Raw genomic sequence first — 17,432 nt, forward strand, 5'->3', positions numbered from 1 at the left:
CAATAGCCAAGTACTGGAAGCAACCTAAGTGCCCATCAGCAAATGAGTGGATCAAAAAACTATGGTACATTACACAATGGAATTCTACGCAGCTTAGAGAAAGAAGGAGCTTATACCCTTTGCAACAGCATGGATGGAACTGGAGAGCATTATGTTAAGTGAAATAAGCCAGGCAGTGAGGGACAAATACCATATGATCTCACCTTTAGCTGGAACATAATTGACAAAAGAAAAAAGCAAACAAAATATAACCAGAGACATTGAAATTAAGAACAATGTATCAATAGCCAGAGGGGAGTGGGGAGGGGATAGTGGGGAGAGAACTGAATAAAAATAAAAAAAAATTAAAAAAAAAGAAAACCTCTCTTTCTTTTTTAACTTCTGGTTTTCAATGTAATGAATGGCAGCTCAAACCATTAAAATTTCAACTTCATAATATTCAAAAAAAGATTAATAAGACAAAAGATTAGGAATGGGAGGCAGTTACTTTTTTTTTTTTTGTCTTGAAGCTTTTCACCTATATTTTCTTTTTTTTAAATTCAGTTACAATTGTCTGCATTTTCTCCCCATCCCTTCACCCCACCCCAGCCATTCCCACCTCCCTTCCCCACCACTACCCTCCCCCTTGATTTTGTCCACGTGTCCTTCATAGTAGTTCCTGTAATCCCCTCTCCCCACTATCCCCTCCCCACTCCCCTCTTGCTATTGTTACATTGTTCTTAATTTCAATGTCTCTGGTTATATTTTGTTTGCTTTTTTCTTTTCTTGATTATGTTCCAGTTAAAGGTGAGGTCATATGGTATTTGTCCCTCACTGCCTGGCTTATTTCACTTAGCATGGATGGACCTGGAGAGCATTATGCTAAGGGCAGTTACTTTTATAAAGCTTTTTTTTTTCTTCTTTTGATGATACCCGAATTTCTTTTCTCAGATGTCAGAATTTGCTTAGTTACAGATGAGAGTTACTATTTGTACAATATATGACTTCTGTCGCTTTCTGACTTTGTGACAAGTTTCAGATGTGATTTCTCAAGGTTTTCTTTCTAAGTGTGGTTTCTGTGCAACCTACAAATGAAGAAGTTTTCTGAGTTTTTTCAGTGGCAGACAGGTGAATGACAGCAAGGTGTACTTTGCAAAAGCACTTTGTGAGTTGGAAGAATGTGTGCCTTGCATGTGTTGGTTCATTCATCAACTTTTAATACCTTTGTGCCTGGTATATCCTACATGCTGGGGGAAGGATGATAATTAGACTCAAGTCCTGCTTTCAAGGAATCCACACTTTACTAGGAAAGATAGATAATTAAATTCTAGTAAATAAAGGGCTCTGGGAAGATCAGAGAAGGGGTCTGGGATGGTGCCATGGGAAGCAGTGGTGTGATTTTATTAAGTAGGAGGGAACTAGGCAGTGAAGCTGAATGAAGTGAATAAGTGGGGCCTCTTAGGACTCTGGCTTTGAAATGGCAGAAGACAAGGCTGGAGGTGTGAACAGAGCCATTGATATTAGAGGCCTTGGATGAAATCACATTTTTGAGATAAATTCCTACTTAGTGGAACTTCATATTTTAGATTAGATGAAGCAGGGTATACAAATAAGAAAGGGATGAAGTGCTACAAAATAAGTTCATATAAAATAGCTGAAGATTTTTGAGAGGACAAAATGTGTCAGAGAGAGATAGATGATGATAGATTATAGATAGATAGATAGATAAGGAGGAGGAGGAGGGAGCAGAAGAAGAAGAGGAAGAGGAAGAAGAAGAAAAAGGGGAAGGAGGAAGAAGAGGAGGAGGAAGATAGGAAGGGAGGGGGGATCAAGAAAAGGAAAAGAGAGGAGAAGAGAGAAGAAAAGAGAAGAAGAAAAGAGAGAATGCAAACTTTCAGCTTGTGGAATTGCCCACAGTGGGCCACAGAGTGAGAGAGTGAGCTGGTGGTGGCATGATGTTTATTATAGATTAGTAGTATTTTCACAAACCAAAGTTTAATGAGGTCTGATGAACTAGGTCAGCCTCTCATTTTGGTCTGAGTACATCTACAAACCACGTGTCAGTTCTTCTCAGTCAGGGTCCATTTTGTTCCATGGGGATATTTGACAATGTCCGGAGACATTTTGGGTGGTTACCTGGGTTAGAGGGTGCTACTATCATCTAGTGGGTAGAGGACAGGATGCTGCTAAACATCTAACAAGTACATGATATACTCTCACAATAAGGAATTATCTGGCCCAAAATGTCAATAGTGCCAAGGCCAAGGAACCCTGCCTTAGAGCTCCCCACTACAGGTGTATGTACTTGTGTGAGATGGCATTTAGCTTAGGAGGACAAACCTAGATCACAAAAGATCAGTCTATACATACTCGTCCATTGCCTCACTCAGTACTGTGTGTATACTGTGGAAATAACAATACTGTGCTATTTGTGGAATGTGTGACCAAGTAAGAGATTCCTGAAATTAAATATTGCAGTACTCTGTTAGAAATACACATGAGACAGAGGTGGGAGGAGCCAGATGATCTGATCCAAGTGCCTTTATTTTATGGTGTGCTTATAGGTGGGCTGAGTCTGGACCTACTACAGCCCCTGGGGGAAGTGAGAATGGGATTTTTAAAAGAAAAAAAGTGGGGTGTGTAGGGGAAGGAGGGAGGCTTTAGTCTCTTGTTCTTCTGGGCTATTGCCTCAGAGTTCAGGATGTGAGCTGGGAGAATGGGTTAGGTAAAGGGACAGGCTGTTCCCAAGTACAGGAAGGTAAATCTTGAAACCAGAAAAGACACAGGTGCTCGTGCTCCCTGTCACATACCAAATCCAATAAGCAGAGACAGGGATTGAATCTTTATGGGTGCTTTATTCAGATGGCCAGTGATCTTAGAAGGCAGAGGGTTTAAGTTGTAACAAAACTGCCTTACATTTTCTTTCCAAACCAGACTTTTATAACAGGGAATAAACAAGGTGTGGTGAGGGGTTTTGAAATTCAGGGAGAATTACATGAAAGAAACTGCAACATTCATGTCCTGGGCAGTTAGCTGCTCCCAGGGACAGGAGGTCGTCTGTCTCTCCCTGGGACACAATGGCTCAGATGCCTCCACTTGTCCCCAGGCAGTAATCTTTAGCAGTGCCCCAGGAGGTTGGCTGTCTTTCCCAATAGCCAGGTTGGGCCTTATCTGTAGTTTCTGAAACAGTAGCTTTAACAAATATATTAATTACTAGGCTTATAACTGTTCACCTTATACTAAAATTTCCCAACTTTTGAGTCCCCTATCATTCCCCACCATTTGTATTAAACTATCTTATTTCTATGAAATCAGCTTCATATGGAGGTATTCATTTTGTTGTTGGGCATGTAACTTAGCATTGGACTATCTGATGGGGGATTTAGGAATATACCTAATTGCAGACCCACATAAGGAGGCACATTGTATGCAACAACAAGCTATGATACTGAAGAAAACAATAAGGATAAAAACAATAAATGTCTCTTGAAGACCAGTCATACTAGACAGCTAGGAGGTTAGTTTAGACAAGTCAATACCAAAGAATCCCTCTCTGTTTTATATTGGACACTACATCATTTACTTGCTTTACTTTATGCACTATGAGTTATGAACTATCAGTTACGTTAAATAGCAGAGTTCTTTAAATTCTTCACATCCATCATTATGCCTTAAAAGAAGGTAGTCTCTAGCTGCACGATTCTCCAATTACTGCTTCTCTGACTTGTCCTAGTTCTTGACTAATGGCACTGATGGCTTGTGAGGTGGCATTCAAAGCTTTTGCCATAGCTCAGGCTACTCTGCTTATTTCTATGTTCAAATAGGTTACCATGGCTGGCATTACAAATATGGTTAAAGACACATGTTCAGCTAAAAAGACATGTCACTGTTACAGTCAGGTATAAGGGAGAGGTCCCATCGAGCCTGGGTCAGGTGGGACTTCTGAGGCATAAAGGGGACTTCTGGGGACTTCAGAAGACCATCAGTCTTCCCAGAGAGCATGGTCCCCCAGAACCGTTTACTGGAACATAGGAATTGACAGACATTCCACATATCAGAAACCATCCTGTGGGCAATTTAACATGAGCATAAGCATAAGATACGTCAGTGGTGGTGGTGCAATTCATCTTCACACCTGCTGAGAACACAGAACAGTTTTTAGTACAGTTGACAGAAGTTGTATATTCTCTAGCTGGGACTACATTAGTGATCTTTAAGGAAAACATTTCCCTGCCATATATAGTTACCACTGGTCCCCAATTATAAATATCAGAGTAGGTAATTTTCTTTTTGATATGCTCAAACACAGTATAATTTCTAAGGCTTTCCAAGGGAGTACAAACCCCTACAAGACACGAAGTGAAAGTTTGTTCAATGTAAGTTCCTCCTGAAAGATAAAATTCAGAAATATTCAAAACATTTTTTGCCAAATATACCCAAATATTTTCATCCTGTTTGAAAGGCATAAGTTGTCCATAACAAGGGGTTAAACAGGAGGTAATGAAGAGAACATAAGTCATTGTTTCCAAAAGATGACTTTCAGGTCTTCTTGAGGTTTGGTGGTCCATTGTTCTTCCTGCGCTTTCTTTATTCTGGTATGATTAATCCAGGGTTTTATTCCTGCCACCTTCACCGCAGTTGGGGTAGTGAGGAGTATGTCCCAAAGTCCAGTCCGCTTCTCTTCTAGTTGACTCTCTGGAGATCCTGTCCTCCACGTCTCGAGTGGCACTTTATCTGCTGTCTTGAATGGATGCAGTGAACCTATAGGGGAGAAGTCTCTAATACAGGCAAGGTCACTAGTTACAGCTAAGGTCTGACTTAAGTGTTGTACACATTTCTTTACCTTCCATTTTTATCTATATATATATCTCCCACCCTAATCATAGCCTGATATGGTCACCTGTACACAATTTCATAGAGAATCAACTGAATCCCACTTTGAGGAGCCACCCTTATCCTGAGCAGGGCAATAGGCAAAGCCTGATCCCAATGAAGATGAGTTTCTTTACACAGCTTGGCTATAGTTTTCTTCAAGGTGTGATTCATCTTCTCTACCTTCCTGGAAGCCTGAGGTCTCCATGCCATGTGGAATCTCCACTTGATTCCTAAAATTTTACTAACCTTCTGTGTAATTTCTGAAATGAAAGCAGGCATGTTATCACTCTGGATGGTGCCAGTGAGGCCAAAGCAAGGGATTATTTCCTTCAGTAAGACTTTCACTGCCTCAAGGATTTCTCCATTCTAGTAGGATAAGCTTCTAGCCATCCTGAAAAAGGTGTAAACAAAGACTAACAAATATTTCCACTCTCAGACCCTTGGCATCTGAGTAAAGTCTATTTGCCAGTCCTTAAATGGGCACTGTCCTTGGTAATGCTTTCTTTCTCTCCTGTGTTTTGGTGGTGTTCTTTTGGCATACAACACATCCAGCAATTACTTTTGATATGGCTTTAGAAGTTTCATGAACTGTGAGCCGTGGATTGACATAGATGATCAATGAGTCTTTTCCATAGTGTGTGGCCCCATGCAAATGCTTCATAAATAGCTCTACTAAATGTTCAGGAAACAGTATAACTCCTTTCTTATTCTTTTCCATCCTCTATCAGGACCTTCTTCATCAAAACCCCAACGTTTAACTTTCTCTAAGCCTGCAGTCGCAGTCGAATATTCAGGGACAAATTGTGACAAGTCCATAACAGGTATGAAAGGTATTATATGACGCAGATCCCGGCCAGCAGGATCTGTTGTGGCTGCAATATGCAAATACACACGGACTACAGAAATCCTGTGGAGTAAATGGGGCTGCGTGGCCGCTCTCCAAGTTAGAGAGAGGGCCCCTGACCCCCCGTCTGGACAGGCTTTTATTGTTTTTCTGGGTACATTACATCGAGGGTGATCCTCATTTACCATGCACAGGTTCACCACAGGTGATTACTTTTTAAGGGCGACAAAGGACAGAACACTGCTAATTACTGCAAAGACAAGGATGTTACAGCTCAAGGGGGAAGCTGCTCACACTCCATACTTGGGTGGTTTAGCACAGATTTTAGGAAGATGAAGATACTCAGTAAACATGTGCTGCCTCAATTCAGGGTGAGGGAGTTTTAGCAAGAGCAAGTCTCATAGCAGTCAAGGTACAATGCAGGCCTGATTTCCCACTGGAGAACCTATCCATGGACGTGGGTCCTGCCTGCCAATCTCGCTCCCCACTGGCTTTTCCGAGTGGGGGCTGAGCCACATTTCCCATGCTTGGAATGGTTCCCCACAATTATAAGCACTTCTTTAGCAGCCTCTGTAGCTGCTCTATCTAACAGATTGTTTCCTCTAGGCACTTCAGTGTTCTCTCTCTGATACCCCAGGCAGTGCATAACTGCCACCTATAAAGGTACCTGAATGGCCTCTAATAGTTTTAAAATTTTTGCTTCATGCTTAATCTCCTTTTTATTTGGAGGTTAACAGTTCTTTTTCTTTTCAGATGGAACCATGTGCATGCAAAACTAGGAAAGCTTGTCTTGAGTCAAAATACACATTCACTCTCTTTTTGTGCAAAAATTCCAGTACCCTCATTAATACAATCAGTTCAGGTTTTTGAGTTCAGTTTGCCATCAGTTCCTCATGGCAAATCCTTGGCCTCCAGTACTCCTTCAAGAGTCACAACTGCATATGCAGCCTCTCTGTTTCCTTTGTCCATATAACTGCTTCCATCTTCATAGACAGTCCGGTCTGCTTCTTCTAAAGGATGGTCCTGGAAATCAACTCTGCTAGAATACACTTTATCAGTTACTCAGCACAGCCATGTACTAGTGCAGCCAAGTCAGGCTCTGGTAAAAGAAAGGCAGGAATTAATTTATAGTCTAGAGGGAGATGTTGGGATTGTGCACAAGAATGGCTTGGTACCTGCCCATTCTTCCAGCAGTGATCCACAAATTTTCCTTTTTCTCCAGCAGGCTCAGCACTTGCTGGGGCATATAACTGGTATAGGTTGTTCCAAGGAAAACTTTTCAGCCTCCTGAAAGAGCTCACAGGTAGCTGCCATGGCTTTTAAGCAGGCTGGCCACCCCTGGACAGTATGATGTAGTTTCTTTGACAAGTATGCCGTGGCTTGTGGAATATCACTAAGCCTTTGGGTAAGGAATCCTAGGGCAGTGCCCTGTCTTTCCTGCACATATAATTGAAAGGGCTTTAGTAGGTTTGGAAGCCCGAAGGCAGGTGCAGAAGTCAGGTGCATATTCAGGGACTCAAAAACTTGAGTGCACTCCTTTGTCCACTCTAAAGGGTTATATTTCAGTCCCTTCAGAGCCTCACACAGTGGTTTAGCAATGAGCCCAAAGTTTGGAATCCAAATGTGGCAGTCACTTGCCATCCCCAGCAATCTCCTTAACTGTTTCCTGGTATTAGAAGGGATCCTCTGTGGGCTTTTATTGTACTACCTGTACCATATTCAGACTTTTCTGCTTAAGGACACCTTTCCTCATTCCCTCAAGAATGTATCTCTTACAATGGTCTAAGAAAGGAAAGTCATTCCCATTAGGGTCCTAGATGGGCTTGGTTAAAGGTATTGCCCTAGTAGGGTCAAGAACCCCATCTGGATTTTCTTGGTGTAACCTCTGAGCCGCTTCATTTACCTTGTCCAACACCAGCCTCCGCTTATCCCCCATAAGCAAAGGATTTAATAAGACTTGTATGTCTGCTCAATTGGGATGATGGGTGGCAAAAATTGATGCAACCAAATCAGTCATTTAATGGTACCATCTCTGTAAGAAGGGCTTGAGCTTTTCCAGTTTAACAGATCTGATGTAGAAAATGGAGTATGTGTCTAATAATATCTAGCAGGCTGGCCCTCTGGCTCTACTCCCACTGCAAGTCTCCACAAAGGATATTGCCCTGCCCTGGTAGGGGCTTTTCCTCCACCAAATTTGGTTCCCTGACGGGTTTGAGACGGTGATACCAGTTCAGGCGCACTTTCCCCAGTTCCCTTGGCCAAGTAAGGAGGAAGATCCCCTGGATCCAGAAGGGCAGTAGGAACCCTGACCATGCTCACAGCAGTCATAACATCTAGATCTTTCTGGTCTCTCTTTTCTGAGCTTCTATTTTTCACATGCAAATTCTCTTTTCTCTGAACCATTAACCTGTTTTCTTTTAATCCTGCATCTGTATCATGTAAACTGAAAAAAACTTCTAGGTAAGGCATTTTGTCCCACTTCACTGATTTTTGACAAAACAACTCTAATTGCAGTATAGTGTTGTAATTTAAAGACCCGCTCAGTGGCCGGCGCTCTCCTGAGTCTAAATTATACAATAAACAAGCCTAACAGTATTACAATAAAAACCACATTCATTCTACTTATATGCTTCTAATTTGACAAATTAGCCAGAACTCACCCCAATGGGCTGTTTCCTGGAACAGAGACTTTTTTCCCCCATTCTACCAGACAGAGCTCCTTCAGGCAAAGGGTACCCAAACTAAATCAAAAGATGTCCTTTTCCAAACAGAGCTCCTTCAGACAGAGGGTACCCAAACAAAATTGAATGTCATTTCCCAAACAGAGAGCTCCATAACCCATAAAAGTACCTTTACCAGATGACCTAAATCATAACTCGGGATTTTAACCTGAACCAGAAAGTGCAACGATTCAATCAAACGTGATAAACGAGTAGAAGTGATGGGAGTGAGCGGGAGAATCCCCAAGTGAAATCACTTGGCAGCTGCTTGGGATTCTCCAAATTCAAACCCCTGGGGCCTCTCAGATCAGACAGCCAATGGGACTTCCCACCAAATACCCAGACTTACTGGAGAGTCCCGAAGTCTGTCCCAGAATGGAGTCCCCAAAGTATGAAACCAGAAAAGACACCGGCGTTCGTGCTGCCTGTCACATACCAAATCCAATAAACAGAGACAGGGATTGAATCTTTATTGGTGCATTATTCAGATGGCCAGTGATCTTAGAAGACAGCAGGTTTGCACCATAACAAAACCATCTTACATTTTCTTTCCAAACCAGACTTTTATAACAGGGAATAAACAAGGTGTGGTGAGGGGTTTTGAAATTCAGGGAGAATTACGTGAAAGAAACTGCAGCATTCTTGTCCTGGGCAGTTACCTGTTCCCAGGGATAGGTGGTCATCTGTCTCTCCCTGGAACACAATGGCCCAGATGCCTCCACTTTTCCCCAGGGGGTAATCTTTAGCAGTGCCCCAGGAGGTTGGCTGTTTCTCCCAGGAGCCAGGATGGGCCTTATCTGTAGTTTCTGAAACAATAGCTTTAACATATGCATTACTTACTGGGCTTATAACTACTTACCTTAAACAAAACTTTTCCAACTCTTGAGTCCCCTATCAGTCTGACCACCTGCCATTATAGCTGACGCCAGATGTCTACTGTGGGAGGTGGGAGAGAGTTTTGATGAAGCCAAGGGCTACCAATTGAGTCAGAATAAATGAATCGTGAGCAGTCCAGTGGGTTGGAAAACTGGTCTGACTGAGTCATGAGTAGTCTGGTGGGTTGGAAAACTGGCCTGACCTTTTCACTAATGACTGTTTTTATGCATGTTACTAGATCAGGTTGGGATGGCTTTTTTTTCTTTTTTTTTCTTTTTTAATATATTTATTGATTATGCTATTACAGTTGTCCCATTCCCCCCCCCACTCCACTCCATCCTGCCCACCCCCTCCCTCCCACATTCCCCCCTATAGTTCATGTCCATGGGTCATACTTATAAGTTCTTTGGCTTCTACATTTCCTGCACTATTTTTACCCTCCCGCTGTCTATTTTCCACCTATCATCTATGCTACTTATTCTCTGTACCTTTTCCCCCCTCTCCTCCTCCCACTCCCCTATTGACAACCCTCCATGTGATCTCCATCTCTATGGTTCTGTTCCTGTTCTAGTTGTTTGCCTAGTTTGCTCTTGTTTTTGTTTTAGGTGTGGTCGTTAATAAGTGTGAGTTTGCTGTCATTTTTACTGTTCCTATTTTTGATCTTCTTTTTCTTAGGTAACTCCTTTTAACATTTCATATAATAAGGGCTTGGTGATGATGAACTTCTTTAACTTGACCTTAGGTGAGAAGCACTTTATCTTCCCTTCCATTCTAAATGATAGCTTTGCTGGATACAGTAATCTTGGATGTAGGTCCTTGCGTTTAATCTTGGGTAATGTAATTATGATGTGCCTTGGTGTGTTCCTCCTTGGGTCCAGCTTCTTTGGGACTCTCTGAGCTTCCTGGACTTCCTGGAAGTCTATTTCCTTTGCCAGATGAGGGAAGTTCTCCTTCATTATTTGTTCAAATAAGTTTTCAGTTTTTTCTTCTTCCTCTTCTCTTTCTGGCACCCCTATAATTCAGATGTTGGAACGTTTCGAGATGTCCTGGAGGTTCCTAAGCCTCTCCTCATTTTTCTGAGTTCTTGTTTCTTCATTCTTTTCTGGTTGGATGTTTCTTTCTTCCTTCTGGTGCACACCATTGATTTGAGTCCCAGTTTCCTTCGCATCACTATTGGTTCCCTGTACATTTTCCTTTGTTTCTCTTAGCATAGGCTTCATTTTTTCATCTACTTTTCGAACAGATTCAACCAATTCTGTGAGCATCTTGATAACCAGTGCTTTGAACTGTGCATCCGATAGGTTGGCTATCTCTTCCTTGCTTAGTTGTATTTTTTCTGGAGCTTTGAAGTGTTCTGTCATTTGGGCCATTTTTTTTTTTGTCTTGGCACTTCTGTTACTTTAAGGGGCGGAGCCTTAGGTGTTCACTGGGGTGGGGTAACCCTGGTCGCTGTGCTGTGATGCTGTACCTGGGGGAGGGGCCGAGAGGGAGCAATGGCGCCCGCTTCACTCTCTTCCAGATTTCAGTCTTTCACTCCGATACCCACAATCAAACTGGGCCCCTCTGGTGCTGGTTCCCCAGTGGGTGGGCTTGTGCACACTCTAGGCCCCTGTGGGTCTCTCCAACAACCTCTCCCGTGAGGCTGGGAGTCTCTCCTGCTGCTGCCCCAACCCCCAGGGGCGCTTTCAATCAGAGGTTTGAGGCTTTATTTCCCGGAGCTGGAGCCCTGGGTTGCGCAGTCTGCCTCGCTTCCCTCTGTTCGCCCGGTTTATCTGTGTGCGAATGTGGGGCCCCGGGGTACTACCCGCTGCTCTGCCTGCCCCGCTCTCCGCCACTCTGAGTCCGGCCCTCTCGGTTTATCTGCGCAAATGTAGGGTTGCAGGGTCTGCTAGTGCTTGGACTGCCTGCCCCGTTAGTCCCACACTCCGCCAGTCTCAGTCCTGCCATGGCAACGTGAGTCCTCTCCACCCCGGTGCCCGTCTCCACCCCTCCTACCGGTCTGGATGAATGTTTATTTTGTATTTCCTTGGTATTGGACCCCCTTGCCGTTCGATTTTCTGTCAGTTCTGGTTGTGCAAGGAGGTGCAGTGTGTCTACCTACGCCGCCATCTTGGTTCTCGGCTTTTTTGTCTTGAAAAACAAGAAATACACATTGATGAGGAATTCCACCTAGTGATCTTAAAAATTAATAAATGGCTTAATTTTTAAAGAACATTGTGAGCATCTTGAACTAACAATGGTAAGAGCAAAAATAGCTAAAGTTAAAATACATTAGGATTTCAGAGAGTATTCTGATGGCCATTTCCATTTTGTAGACTACATACATTCTAGTAACATATTTTCTTAATCTTTCTGTCCATGTGTCAGTGTAAAAATTCATTTTTTAGAAGAGCCTAAACTCTGTATAAATAAAACTACATTGTCAACAAATGAGAGTCAAACTCTTGAGAATTGCGCTTGTTCATTGTTAGTCTTATTCAAAGGTGAGTTTATCTAAATACATATTGTGTTTTGCTTAATGGGTGATATTTATTTGGGACAAGGGCTAGAAAGAACCCCCAAAACAAATCATCAATCTATTTTAGACATCAGAGAGTAAAGAAAATGCACCAGGAGCAAAATAGCTCTTTGGCACATTACATTTTCACCTAGAACATTTCACCTAGAAAGTGAGTCACTACCACAAAACCAGGGCTTCACTGTCTTCTTTCTTCCTTTCTGCATAAAGCTAGATATTGTAACAGGTTGACATCTTCATGTTTTCATAAGTTAGGAAGGCATGAGGCTTTTTAAAGGATTTTATTTTATTTTATTTTTTAAATTATTTTATTGTTCTTCAAGTACAATTGTCTGCATTTACCCCCACCACTCGCCCCCACCAGAGCCATACTCACCTCCCTCCCCTGCTTCCACCCCCCACCTTGATTTTGTCCATGTGTCCTTTATAGTTGTTCCTGAAAACCCTTCTTTCCCTCCCCCCATTATCACCTCCCACCTCCTCTCTGGTCACCATCCTTTGTAAAGACTTTTATTTTAAAAATAGAAGTGACAAGAAATGTTCTCATTTAAAGTGTATTATGGTATTTTGTATCAGGGAAAAAATATGCTTCCTACAAACTTGTTTTCCTGTGGAGACAAGGGTCAGTCAGGTAAGTGGACAGGTGTTCTCAAGAGTTACTTTAGCAGATGCACCAGTCTGCATTCCCACCAACAGTGTACTAGGGTTCCCTTTTCTACACAACCACTCCAGCACTTGTTGGTTGATTTGTTTATGATGGTCATTCTCACTGATGTGAAGTGGTTTTAATTTGCATCTCTCTGATTGCTAGTGATTCTGTGCATCTTTTCATATGTCTCTGGGCCCTCTGTAAGTCCTCCTTGGAGAAGTATCTGTTCAAGTGCTTTGCCAATTTTTTAATTAGGTTGCTTGTCTCCCTGGAGTGGAGTTGTGTGAGTTCTTTATATATTTTGGAGATCAAACCCTTGTCTGAGGTATCATCAGCCAATATGTTTTCCCATACGATTGGTTCTCTTTTCATTTTAATGCTGTTTTCTTTAGCCATGCAGAAGCTTTTTATTTTGAAGAGATCCCATTTGTTTATTCTTTCCTTTATGTCCCTTGCTCTAGGTGACATATCAGTGAAAATATTGCTGCGTGGAATATCTGAGATTTTCCTGCCTATGTTCTCCTGTAGGACTTTAATGGTGTCATGACTTGTATTTAAGTCAAAACAAACAAGCAAGCAAAATATAACCAGAGACATTGAAATTAAGAACAAACTGACAGTAACCAGAAGGGAGGGGATAATGCGGGGAAAAGGGAGAAGGGTTTTCAGGAACATTTATAAAGGACACATGGACAAAACCAAAGGGGATAGGATCAAGGGTGGAAAGTGGGGATGGCTGGGGTGGGTGGGAGTGGTGATGGGGGAAATGGAGATAATTGTACTTGAACAACAATGAAGAAAAAGTTAAAAAAGAGTTATTTTAGTAGAATCTTACTTCTGTTAGCTATTGCCTGGCTCAATGTATGATCAAAGCTGAAACTTCCTGGTTTTAATGACCTTATTCACCCCTGGGTCATACTCTTGGCTGGTTGTTACCTAACTGAGTTCCTTAATCAATTTTTTACTCATAAAGGAATTTGCAACTTTTATTTTAGCTACTGTGATATATCTTATTATGTCTGTCTTTTCTAAAAGAACATTTACTATCAAGTCTTTCACAATGAAGTTCCATCTTGGATAAAGTATCTTCTAGGAGCACCTCACTTAATGTGTTCTTTTACAAGAGATGAAAAGGATTTTAAAAAAATAGAAATATTTTAAATTCCAGGGCAGTTTGCTATTTTAAGGAGGCTGTTGTGAACATGTCTTTAGGAAATCACTTAACATTTTCCAGTTAAATGAAAGAAAACTAGTACATAATTTCACAAGAGCTTGATTGTATATACTTTTTTTATTTATTGAAATAAATTAAATTTAAATCTTTAAACAAAATTCTAGGCCTATAATATTCTTTTCTGTAGTTAAGAATTGGCTTTTTTTTTTTTCTGTGATGGATGCCTGAATCTGTCATTTTTCCCCTCAAGCTTCTTTCCTAGAGTTTGGCATCAGAATTATCTTGGTCCCCATATGTCTAGTGAGGAAGCACTGATATTTCTCTGCTGTGAAGCTGAGATAATGCGATTCACTCTATTTCCTCTGCAAAGAATTTTTTCCCAGATTTCTCCCCTCACTCACACCTCTCTTTCAGACTCCTTTCTGCCCAAATCATTTTATAATCCCCTGACAGATTCACTCTTTCAGGTTCAAAGATTTCCCTTGCTTACTGCGCTACCTTGCCCAGAAACTTTCCATGACTCTCTACTGTTTAGAGAATCAAATCCAATCTTAAACTGACCTTGAGAGCCCCTAAAGATTGCTTTCTAGACCATCCTCCTTAGCTCGTGCCCTGCACATTCTTGGTGACCCCCCCTTAGGCCACGTGGGTCTACTGGTTTCCAGGATGGCCACTCCATGCCCTACTGCTCCTCCTGACTCCACTAGGACAGATCACTAACCACCTGTCTATCAAGGCTTCTTCTGACTCTTCCATGTGGCTGACACTTCCCAAGAGATAATAGTTTCCCCTGCTGAATGAAAGCAAGTGTCTAAGGGAACAGTTTTAAAGATTAAAAAAGGTACTTTAAATTCAGCTTTAACTCTGTATAAATATAACTAAGCTCTGTCAACATTTATAAAACTTCTCTAGTCCTGCAGATGGTATTTTAAATTGAGGGTTGGGAACCTTCTCTTACTTATCTTTATATCCACTTGAGATCAACCCAAGGTAGTCAGAAAATTCTGAATGAGTGGTCTGCACTATAAATATGGTCAGATGCCATGGAGCACTTATTAATTTAAACTATTGTTTTAAATTGTGGCATAGAAGAAAGCCTGGTGCAGAGAGAGAGCATTAAAATCTAATACTTCCTCTCTTACTTGATTTACTTTATGGAAAGCTCTGGTGTTTATTTCTGGTACCCTCTGCTTCCCCTTCCTGCTTCTGAAGGTTGTTGGGACAATCAAAGGAGGAATAGTAGGTAAAAGTGCTTTGAAAATGACAAAACTCTATCTGGTCTGAAGATGAGATTACTGTGATATTTGGGGCTGAAAAGAATAAATTTCCTCAGACTTCACCTCGGTGTGTCCATCCACTCAAATGTGATGTTAGTCTCTGACAAAATAAATAACCCATTTAGTTATATTCCTTCTTGGTGTTAGCATCTTCTGATTTAAATAGCAAATAGTTACCTTTGATCACAGCCCAGCCTTACTCAGGTATTATTGATTTTTATGGGACAGATGAGATAGTAGTTCAGGATTTGGCCAGAATCAGGAGTGGTGGCCATTTTTCTGCATCTGGGTAGACACAATATCTGGTCACTTCAGCTGATAATGAACCCATCCTGTGGCCTCATTGTGCCACACTTCATTTGTTTGACAGGAGAGGAGTTTGCAGGTGCTGGCTTGCTGTGTTACCTACTTTGTTACTGATTCTATACAAGGACTTGTTTCTACGAGAGTTCCCTTGTACGAGGGAGGGGGAAAAATATACAGGGGTGGGCAAAAGTAGGTTTATAGGTGTTTGTATGGAAAAAAACAATTAATAAATGATAATACAAATATAAAGTCTGTGTTTCACATCCTCACAGTTCTAGAACTGCTTTTGCCCACACTGTATTTAAAGGTTAGAGCATGGGCTATAGGTGTCAGACTGTTTTCATTCAATGTTGCTCAATAGTTTTCAAACTATGTGACTTTGGGCAAATCATGTAATATGTCTGGGTCTTGGTTTTCTCTTCTCTACAGAATGCAAGAAAATAACAGTTTCTAACCTCAAAGTTGCAGTAAAAATGAAATTTGAAAATGCATGGAAAGCAATTAGCAGAATGCCTGATCCTCAAGAAAAAGTAACTATTCAGATTTATAAAGATTTGCCTGAACTTGAGTTTCAGACTTCTCAGGCAGTAGTAGTTTGAGTGAAATGCATTGGAGGATGTTTTCTCTCAGAGTTGCTGTTTCAACAAGAAAGACAGGGCTAAGATCCTCTCCATTTCTCTCTGCCTCCACGCTCCCAGCCCTCAGCTCCAATGCTCTGTCCTGTACCAGCCTATTCAGTCCAATCATTTTTGTTCTTTGAATCTGTGGGGATAATCAGCTGAGTTGATAGTGCTTCTTTCACTTCTATTCTTTTGCCTCCAAACTCAGAGAACTGGGGTGCTAGTTCCTGCTTCATGGGCGTAAAACACAAATCATTTTATTGATCAACTGCTATGGGCATGGTGAGGTATGGGGGACAGTGAATTCACAAGTGAGTGAGTGCATCTAGAATGTGGGCATGTGAATAGAGTGCCCAGCACTTGCTGGAAAGGGTGTAGAAATGAGTACCGCATGTGATGGAAACATTGACAGCTTTTAGTCTTTGTGGTGACATCAAAAAGCATCAAACATAACAACTTTGCACTATTAATATACAACCTACAACCAAAGATGAAGACCATTATAATAGCTAATGTTTTCTGAAAACATAAGTAAGTGGCTCAAAGTCAGCCAAGACTTTCACACAAATTAGCTTTATCCTACACATCTTATGGTGAGGTTCTATTTTTACCCCCATTTTACAGATGAAGAAACTGAGGAGGAGAGGAGTTAAATAATGGATTCAAGGTCATTTGTAAAAAGTGGTACAGCCAAATTCAAACCCATTAAGGCCTATCCCAAAGTTTGAGATCTCACTAACTGTATTATAATCAGCAAAGTCAGTGTACTGATCTATATTGAGCTTTATGTTGTTCACACTCAGAGGAAGAAACCGTATCATAAACATTTGGCCTTTGTTTTCCAGCTTCCATCGTGATTCAGAAATGGTGGTGTCACATGAATCCTTGTTTGGAAGGAGAGGATTGTAAAGTGCTGCCAGATAACTCAGGTTGGTCCTGTAGCAGTGGCAATAAAGTCAAAACTACAGAGGCAAGTATAGACAAAACAAGTGTAATGCACAACTTCACCATTAACTATGGGTGCCCTCTTCATTTTAGCCTGCCATCAGGAAGACAGCATTTTGTTATATTGGCAAACGGACATGGGCGGTGCCACCTGATCTGTGACTTTGACCTTTCTGAGAAGTCTTTTTCCCAGTATCACTCTTTATGTCAGGTTTTATTGAGCAGTGATGTGGTTGGTGAACTTATTTTAGGTAGAGCCACTGGATTCATTTCAGGTCCTTCATGAGCCTGATTGAAAGTAAAGGTTTACAAGAGTCAACAAGCCTGTGTTATCAAAATAGCATGGCAAGAATCCTTGTACGGTGCTTTACTAAATTTGAAATACCCATGCCTATAAGGAGGTCCAGTGTTGAAGACTGTAATTCAGGTCTTACAAGTCAAAACTTTCTTCCCCAAATGGATCTCCTTCCAGTTGTCTCTGTCTCTGAAAGGATACCACTGTCTACCTAGTCCTTGAGCTAGAAATCTAGCTTCTTTCTTATTTCCCAACGTCCAGTCCATTATTATGTCCTTGGTATTGTCACTCCCAAATCCCTTTTTCCCTCTACACTGCTGTACTTACTACCCTGTCAAGTCCACCATGGAGTGC

The 17,432-nt window shown here is 41.5% G+C and overlaps 1 long non-coding RNA gene across 4 annotated transcripts in view; it reads left to right on the forward strand.

Annotated features, from left to right (window-relative positions):
* LOC139441103 (uncharacterized) overlaps positions 1-17,432 on the forward strand; it is a 302,417-nt gene that overhangs the window by 164,885 nt on the left and 120,100 nt on the right. Inside the window, exon 4 of one of the 4 annotated variants that reach the window (XR_011651515.1) lies at positions 16,684-16,809. The exons of the other annotated variants lie outside the window; for them this stretch is intronic. This is a non-coding gene — a long non-coding RNA (uncharacterized lncRNA). Of the gene's footprint in view, positions 1-16,683; positions 16,810-17,432 lie in introns of those variants that run through there. 4 annotated transcript variants of the gene reach the window in all.

The sequence above is a fragment of the Desmodus rotundus genome, chromosome 8 (genome assembly GCF_022682495.2).
Source record: "Desmodus rotundus isolate HL8 chromosome 8, HLdesRot8A.1, whole genome shotgun sequence".
NCBI lineage: Eukaryota > Metazoa > Chordata > Mammalia > Chiroptera > Phyllostomidae > Desmodus > Desmodus rotundus.